Source organism: Panthera pardus, unplaced genomic scaffold (genome assembly GCF_024362965.1).
Source record: "Panthera pardus isolate Hobbes unplaced genomic scaffold, ASM2436296v1 HiC_scaffold_13, whole genome shotgun sequence".
Classification (NCBI taxonomy): Eukaryota; Metazoa; Chordata; class Mammalia; order Carnivora; family Felidae; genus Panthera; species Panthera pardus.
Window position 1 is genome coordinate 30,355,572 of NW_026526688.1, and position 9,681 is coordinate 30,365,252.

The 9,681-nt window shown below is 40.2% G+C and overlaps 1 long non-coding RNA gene across 1 annotated transcript; it reads left to right on the plus strand.

The window, feature by feature from the left end:
- The first annotated feature begins 3,217 nt into the window (after positions 1-3,217).
- Positions 3,218-5,462, plus strand: LOC109277281 (uncharacterized). Its single transcript, XR_002085078.2, has 2 exons — positions 3,218-4,877; positions 5,265-5,462. It is a non-coding gene; the product is annotated as an uncharacterized LOC109277281 (long non-coding RNA).
- The last annotated feature ends 4,219 nt before the right edge of the window (positions 5,463-9,681 follow it).

Here is a 9,681-nt window from a genome sequence, read left to right on the forward strand (position 1 = left end):
ATAATGTATCATTACCAGCTGCCTCCTCCAGCCTTTAGCTCAATACACTTCACTATGGCTTCCCAAAGTATCCTCATACTAAACGTTAATTAAAGGTATTCTTTTTCGGGTTCAATTAGAGCAAAAGCACCAATTGTCAGTTTTGTGGTGAGGGATCCGGAAAATCTGGTAAACAAAGAACAAGATGAGATCTTCTAACTTTGGTGCAAAGATCATGTTAGAGTGAGTCAGGAGACTTGGTTGAAGTCCCAGATCTGCCTCTATGTTTTAGAATCTTAAGCGATTCAATTAACGTATTTGAACATTAGTTTCCTCATCTATAAGATATAGTGAAGGTACGCGAGATAATGATTGTTTCTGGATAATATTTGGCACATTGTAGATGTTCTTTAAAAGGTGGCCACCGTTCTGATTTAAGCCCTCTATGGCTTTATGTTTCTACGATTTTCTATATATCAGAAACATTTCTCTAGCTCATCTTGGTTAGACAGGTGCTACTGAATGTGAAAGACAGAAATGGGATGATACGATCTGAGCTGAGAAAAGAGTAAAAGAAAACACCCAAAAGCATCTTCTTAGGGGTAACATTTGCCAATATTCATAGAACAAGTGCCTTGGAGAGGGAGAGGTTGGAATATCCATGTTCATAGATTCCTGCTTAATAAGTAGTAATTATGTCTCCATATTGGTTTTTCCCCAGTTTTACTGAACCACAATTGACTATATAAGTTCAGAGTGCACAGCACAATGTCTTGACCTACACATAATAGCAAAATGATTACCACAATAAGTTTAATCACATCCATAATCTCATGTAGATACGAGAAAGAAGGAAAGAAAATGTTTTCCCCCCTTGTGATGACAACTTTTAGGCTCTTTCAAATATATCATATTGCATTTTTATGTTTCTTAAATAAGCCTATGGCCTTCTTACGGAAGGCCATCAGGGAGTGTGATTTCACCAGGATAAGAATCTGATTTACAAATTGTTAGTATGACTAAGGGTGTCTGTTTGTTTTGGATCAGGAGTCGACAAACTACAGGTCACCAGCCAAACCACGCCTCTCAATGTGTTTTTGTCAATAAAGTTTTATAGGAACATACCCAGTTATTACATCTCTGGCTGCTTTCGTGCTACATTGGCAGAGCTGTTTAATTGCAACAGAGACCATATTGCCCACAAAGCTGAAAATATGTACTGTCTGACTCTTTACAGAAAAAATTTGTCAACCCTTAAGTGGCATTGGTGCCGATTAAATAGGTAGTGGCTGGTATCAGCATGTAAAGTTTAAACCACTTAAGGGCACATAACAGAAAGACTGACAGCTTAAGAAAAAAGTATGTGTGAGTTTATTTACTTGGAATAGTGAGGAGAATGACCCTGGCACCATCGTTCTTGTTGGTAGAATCCCTTTCTCAAGAAATGGTTTCTCTGGCCAGGTTACAGTGGGTAAAGCCTAAGGAAAATCATCCCACCCTGGGTCTAAGGAAACAGCATTATAACTCTATACAGTGGCTATGGAGAAACATAAAATAAAGGTGTCTTCTGCAAGTATTATGGTAGGTGAGAAAAATGTAATAAGTAAGAGCAAGAAGAATTTATTCCATATTGAGAGGATCTGTTTCGGAGCCCAGACCAAACGGACCATGCAGCAAGAAATACAAGGTCAATTTTGGTGATTTTATTTAGGGAGAAATATCAACTGTGCAGATATCCGGAGCAGAAATAGAAGAGAATGTTCACCAGTCACCGTAGGTTGCAGCAAACTACCTGCATGGATTTTTAAAATGTTGTATTGGTGATGAATGTGTTGATGATTATGTGCACACTGTAAAAAAAAAAAAAAAAAAAAAAAAAAAAGACCCAAATCCATTGTTATCAGAACTGGAGAAAAAAATAGTTCAGATGTTTGAAACTCTACTGACGCAAAATATTGTGTAATTCATAAACAATCCTTTGTGAGTGTTTGAGTTCATAGTATGCCCAGAATATAGGACTCACTAGCTACCCTCATGCACGAAACAATTGCTCTTTGGTGTATTTGTTTGTCTGTCAAGTGGTAAACATTCCCCTGGAGGATACTGAAGCTTGTGAAAAGGATGAATTGATGGATATGTACATGGAAAATGTAGTCACAGGGCCCTTCTCTCACTGATCACCATCCCGCCCCCAACTCCATACCCCACGCATGCACCCTGCCATCCTGCACTGTGACACTGGCCATGCTGTCTCGGCAACACACAAAGCCTATGCCCAGGATAAGCTTCTCTTTCAAGCGCCTATCTGGCTTTCAGCATGTGCTTTGAAGAGATAGTGACATTGCTATGCTCTGACATACACCATAATGTCAGCACAGCAGAAGCAAGTGGAAGATTCTACTTTCCCGATAAAGATCAGTTGCTGTTTCCTGTCTTGAAGACGAAAGCTGAGCAAATGCAAAGGTCATCTGTGTTTATATTAACAATGCAGGAGTTATACTATGTTTTTGCAACAACATCAGATCATTATTTATCCACTTGTCCTTTTTTTTTTATAATTCCTTTGAACTGCCTACATTTGCTTATCATGATATTTCTAAATCTGTAAACAGCCCAAGTGTGGCTGTTCTATTTCTCTAAATAGAGTCTTAGGTCATTTTATTATCCAACATTATAAGTCATCAAAATGCACCCATCTGTTGTCTTTCCACATCTGGTGTAATTTTAACTCTTTAAGCCTAAAGGAAAAACTAGAAAAACCATTGTGACGTTAGTGTGTTACTTTTTCCTACCACGCTGTTTTCTGATACGTCGTTTTCCCTGGAAAACCACAAGGAAATAATTAAATCTATCTATTTCTTTGGAAATGGCATTAAATGCAAAGTCTTCTCCCCCTTCACTTAGTGATCTTTCTGGTTTTCTGGTGCCCTGATTATTTTCCCTGGGATCACAGCCACTCGGAGCCTTTTCTCACCAACTCAAAAAAATCTTTACAGATGTGAAATCATAGAGCCTCTGAGGCTGCCTTCCAGTGGTCCACGGGCAGATCTCCGTAGCAATGGAGCTGTAAGCAAGGCAAAAAGCCAAAGCCTGTTTAGCACCACCAACCTTGTCAATTTGCCAATCATTCTTTCAGATTTTATTGCATGCATGATTAGATTTTCTTGCATGTGCATTTTGGGGGTAACAGCACTTTGGCTGACCTGTTTTCAATCCGTTTGACTACCTTCATTTTGGTAGCTCCTTCAGCAATAAAGAAAAAAGTTGAGCAGTTCAGCTTTAAATCACATGATGAGGCAAATCACAGTTTATCAACTGGTTATAGGATAGTTCTAACGTGTGAGATAAGATGAGCTCTCTTTCCGTTGTCTGTTGGGGAAAGAAGATGCTCAACATCCAGGAAATTGACAAATGTTTAATTACTTAGGTTGGGTAGCTTATAAATACAATGTGAACAGGGACAGTTTCCACCACACAATTATTTTCTTCCAAGTTGTTATCTGTTTCAGCTGGGATAGGCTAGATTGTTCCATGGCAACAAAATTACCCCCAAAGTTTCCGCAGTTTACAACAACCAAGATTCATTTTTCAATACACTATCTGCTCAGTGAGTATTAGCAAGTGGTTCTGCTCCATGTCAATACCTATATGCGACCCACAGTGATGGAGGAGTCTCTTTTGATATTGGTGTCTGTTATGGCAGAGGCAAAGACAAAAGTAGACCTTGGTCATAGAACAAGCTATGGCTTAAGTTTCCGTCTGGATATAATACGAGTCACTTCCCTTCCCATGTCCATTTCAGTGGCAGAACAAGTCAATCCAAATCTGACTTCAGTGCCTTTGGGAAAATGCAGTTCCAACCCCGGGAAGGGAAGCAAGGTCTGGATGAGTGGTAATGAAATCCACCTCTCCATCCAACTCAGGTGTCATTGCTTTATTTGAGTGAGTTTTTTTCTTCTTAAGATCCCCCTTTAAAACGAGCCTGGAAACAGTGTTTATAGAAATCAGTTTCACTAGTTCTAAAGAAGGGGTCTCATTGTTGGGATGTGTTGTCTGACCTTATTAGTTGATTTCAACCATAGGCTGAAAATGGATGACCCATTTTAGGACTATCACCACCCATAGAACTATAGGTTTTCCTGCTTAAGGGTTTCACACTGATGCAACAAAGGAGTACACTCTTCACCAAAAGGACCAAAGCTTTCTCCTGCTCTGTCAGCTGCTGGTTTCCTCCAGCTAGTTACTAAAACTAGGTACAAGGAGGTGAGATATCACTCCTCAGCAAGTCTGCAGCATCTGTGCTTATGACAGTACCCTGGTAATTCCTGATAATTGTATCACTCCCTGATGGAAAACCAGCTTTTATTTCAGCAACAACAAGGGTTGTGCTGGACCCCTGACCTCACCTGAAGATGTCTTTATGTTGGATCTGCCTTATATATGGGGCAGTTGGTTCAAGACTTAGAGAAATTTCTACAGATGCTCTCATTCCAGGTAAGTTGTTTGTTTTTGTTTTGCTTTTGCGATAGGACCTAGTCGTATTTTGTCCACTATTGGAAAGCATAGATTAGTATTCCATACGGAAACTGGTTTATTACTTCCTATGTGTTTTTGTAAATAAACATTGGCTGCATCAACAACACGATCTAACCTTATGCAAGTCAGTATAGTAATGCTGGACCTTAGCGATCTGAGGGTGGAATGAAATGTGGTATGTTTTTTTCCAAGACAAAGTAAGAAGCTGTATGTTTTACAATATGAATAAGATTAGGGATACATAAGGATATTTATCCAGAGTTTCTCTTCTCTTTGTTTTGTAGAGTGACGGGACCCAACCGGGGGAATCGGCCAGAAGCAACAATGGCTTCGGGCTTGGCGAAATGGACTAAAACATGAAGGTAAGTGTTTGAGATTCTGGTTTCCTAGGACCACGTCTCTGCCTCATCATACAGAGTCACGACCTCCTTTTACCACTATGGTCCCGACACTGTGAAGCCTTCGGCCCATTGGCAGTGCTTTTCCTGCTGTATGCTGATTACTAATGCCAGTAAAATACCTACGTACTTTGGCAGTAATGTATGCAGATACGTGTGTTTCTAATTACAGGGATATTGTTAGAACATGACTTGGCTTTGAGATACACAGCTAATAATCCAAGCAAAAATAATGCTTTGTTTTCTAGCAGAAAAAAATAAGAACTTCATTTTAATCATTTTTCCCCTTTCTCTCTCTTTTTGTTTGTTTGATACACATACATGGGCACTATCATAAACTGGCAATACCAGAAGTTGTTGCAAACAGTGTGGCCCTTTCTTCCCAGACATCGGACATACCACATCTGTTACCTGCTTAACCATCCATCTACTCCTTTGCTACAGCTGCATATCCAGGATTCTGTGTGCTATCATTGTTCTTTATGGATACCATGTATATTTTTAAAGAATAAGTGTAAATTAATTAAAGTTGTTATTTTAAAATATGTATCTCTATAGTGTACGTGCATAATTTTTGCTTTTCCTCACCTTTTTCTTGCACACCTAAAAGGTTAAATCTGAGAGCAACACATGTGTGTGGAACCTGAGTGCACTATAGGTTCAAATGGGCAAGAAAGTTGTTCAGTGAAATCACACAGTCCAGTTCTTGACTATGCTATTATGATTTGCATTTTCAAATCAGTGTGTCTCCAGCCTTAGGACAGTGCTACTATTATTGTTGGTGGATTTTGCAACCTAATCTTGACTCACTCAGTGAACCACAAAAAATCACCCAAGGCCAGATTCCCAGTCCTCAGGAATTCCCTTTCAAATGATGAGAGATGTACTCTTCTTCAAGATCTTCTTAAGAATTCACGATTTCTTGAATATAGAATCATTTCTGCTTATCAGTGAAGCAGAGAATGCTGACACATCCCCTTTGCTTCATCATGTCCAGAGAAGTAAAGAAATCTAGTAACACTGATGAGCATCAATGAGTGATATGTTCTGCTTTCTTCTTGAGCAAACCTGGCAAACGGTTTAAGAACACGTGTGCAGAATTTGGGCAAGCGGTGTGAGCTTGAGATGGGTGTGTGGAGTGTCTGCTGTGGGATCATTTCCACTCAAACTCAGGACGGAGCTGTCTTCCTATAATCTAGGTCATTTTTTTTTCCGTATCTGACAGCTTGCGTATGTTCATCTCTGAAAATAGGGACTGTGCTTTTCGTTTTGCGTAAATGATGAGTAAAAGGCAAAGCAGCTAGAGAGGCATTGACTAAAGATGACATTCCACTTATTAAATGCACCATTTGCTACCGTAGACAGGCGATGTCTGCTTGTTTCTTGTGTCACACTGCAACTTTTTTTTTGGCACAGGAGAAACACTTTTCTCGAGGTTTGTTAGTTTAAACGGCAGTCAACATTCATTTATTGAGCATGACTGTACAATAGACTTCAGGGATATGAAGATAAAGAAGACACAGTCTCTGCCCTCCAGTAGCTCTCAGTTTAGAGACGTCTCCGTGATAAAAATCATCATCATAATAAGTAACACTTATTGAACATCAACTGCTTCTCTTCAATTGGATTCCCTGATTTAATTGTCACATGACCTTGTGCAGTGACTGTTGTCATGTACACACAGGTAATGGATGTGGGGCTCAGAGAAATCAAATAACTTAGCCACGGTCACAGAACAAGTTACGTGGTCACAACAGAGTTGTGATGTCAGGCTAGATCTCTCTGATTCTGGAGCGTCTGTTCTTGTTGCTTCTATTTTAGATCAAGCTAACTATGCAATACAAAAAGTCACTCAGGAAACGTGACTGCGTGATGATTATGGGAGGTGGTACATGTTCTAATCAGCAAATAGACATCTGAGCCCTGGGGTAAAGCTCCAAACTTTCGCTAGGGTTCTGTCCCATTCTACTCTTGCCAACAAACAAGAATCCACCCCCCCCCCTCACTTAACCCCCCACTCAATAGTTTATATATCCCTTTATATATAGTTGCATTGTTGCCAACTTGTCGGTACCTTCATTTACATTTACCAAACCCGTCACCGCCATTACGAGTCCTCAAGAGACAAGATCTCATGGGACAGTTAATATTCTGAGTTCCTCAGAAATACTGTTTCTAAGGTCAGAGCCCGCCTTAGAAAGGGCATCTCTGTGAACCCAGTTTATGCTTATTTTGTATATTCTTAGCCTATCAATATCTCAGATTGTTTCTATTTCATCGTTGCTTTTATGAAAGGAAGAGAGAAAGAGAGAAAGAAAGAGAGAAGGAGAGAAAGGAAAGAAAGAAAGAGAGAAAGAAAGAAAGAAAGAAAGAAAGAAAAGAATGAAAGAAAAAGAAAGAAAGAAGAAGAAACTTGACTAGGTGACTTCCTATCCATCTTTGCTCTGATTATCCCCATAGGCCAAAATGTCAGTAGGGATAAGGTTTACCTTATGGATTGTTAAACACGCTGAGATAAGAAATGTCACAATTAACTAGAATGTGTCTCTTCGCAAATGGTAGATGTTACTATTTATTGGCATAATATATTGCCCTTCCCAGGAACATGTGTGTTTTAAAAGAAGCTTAGTAATCAAATCCAGGTTAAAGAAGTGAATTTCTTATTGTGGAATTGTCCTCAAAGGGAGATCTACTTTGGCAAGATGTGTGTGGGGAAGGTGGGTTCCTTGAGATATACCCGGTAGAACTCTCACCATTGGAGAGCTCTGGGCCTATCTTGACTAGACAGTGATAGACAATTCGAGGACAAAAAGACAGACGTAACAATAGATAACATATTGAGAGCTAATTATGTACTAAACAGGTTCTAAGATCATTTTTTTAACGTTTGTTTTTGAGAGAGAGAGAAAGAGTGCAAGCGGGGGAGGGGCAGAGAGAGGGAGACAGAATTGGAAGCAGACTTCGGGCTCTGAGCTGTCAGCACAGAGCCCGATACAGGGTTCGAACCCACAAGCTGTGAGATCATAGCCTGAGCCGAAGTCGGACGCTGAACCGACTGAGCCACCCACGTGTCCCTAAGATCATTTTAAATCAGTAATTCATTTAATCCTCTCAACAACCCTAAAAGTTAGGTATCATTATCCTTATTTTACAAATAAGGAAACGGAGCCTAAGAGAGATTATCTATTTTGCTCAAGCTTACATAGTCAAAAGGCAGATGAAGGATTTGGATCAAATTTTTCTTGATGCGAGAATCCATGTGTTTTCCACTACATCACACCCTATTTAATACCACAGTGAAGTTGTGCTGTCTGTCCTTCCCTGGTAGGTCTTGAATATTCTTGGCAAATCACATTTAGGGGGAAGAGGTGCTCTAAGTGGTGGTCAGTCACACAATGATTAAGTTTAATTTATCCACTTGGGCCAAAGGGAAGTGGTAAGAGTGGAATGACTGTATTTGGGGGAAAATATTTGTTATCTTTGTAGTCATGGTCTACAACATCGCCTGTACTCCTGAGAGGACAACAGGAAGTGAGGCTAGAGAGGGTGTTTGAGGGCATGGTTTGTGTGTCCACGCTCAGAACAGCATCAACCCAGACAGCCATCTGCTGGGGAATGGAAGACATTCCAGGAAGGTATGAAAGGAACAAGGAAAGAGACATCAGGGAAATGTCAGAATGAAAGAGAAATGCAAGTCTTTAAAGGAAGTTCCAACTCACTCCTTGCCCCCTACAATTAGGAAAGAGGTCGTGATAAGGGCCCAGAAGGGTAAGAGAGAGATTATAGATTTAGGCAATGCTTACCAGGCTCATGGTGGAAAAGTGAGATATGCCCAGTAGCAGAGCTGTGGAAACTATTAGAAACTGAGCTAATTGTAGACGTCTTAGTGTGCCTCAGGAAATGGGAAGGCATTTGCCCCTTTGGGGCTTGTATTTTTTCCAATTTTCCTTGTTCCAGGAAGAATTCATTCTTTGAGCCATGTAACCTCCTGCTAGGATTTCTCAATTCTGCAAAAAAGAATAATTATAGATGAATAATGGACCAAAATAGAAAATGTTAAGTGTGTGTAGCAGATAAGTGGAAAATGTTCTGTCTTGTAAACTGTATTGTTTCGGTTCCTGGCAACAAAAAGGAACAAATCTCACCTATGCCGTTCTTGATGGATGTTAGAATTCACCTCTCTTTCCGACTGGTGCAAAGTTTCAGTCTTAGTGGGAGTAGGACCCTGAAGGGCCCTAAGCTTGGTCAAGAGCGAGAAAAATGTTTTACGGTACAGGTCCCTTTTCTTCCTTGACTGAGAGACTTGTAGCCTTTCACACACATGATAGCTGAGCAGTTCTCAGAACTTTTCTCATTAGTAAAACTTTAATTTAATTGAGAACTTTCAGTGGGTCAGGCCCTGAGCTGGATATTTTCCACCTGTTATTCATTCAACAAAATGCTCGTGAGTGGTCGCCCTCTGTCAGGCATTACAGCTGCAGTGCGAAAAGTTCTCAGTTCTAACAAAGCCTCTGAAAAATAGGTAAGGTGATGCTTACCCATTTTACAGAGGCAAACAGCGCCAGATTCAGAGAAGTTAAGTAATGCCCACAAAGTCATGCAATTCATGCATGACAAACGGAAATCAGAATATTTAGAGTCCCCTAACTTACTGAACTCTTAAGTGCCCCCAGGAGACCAGCTTAGGACCCATTCCTAGGACCCCAGCCCTTGAATTGTTACTTCATTCTGTTCCTTGTTCACCACTGAAGCTTAGTCCAGAGTGTCA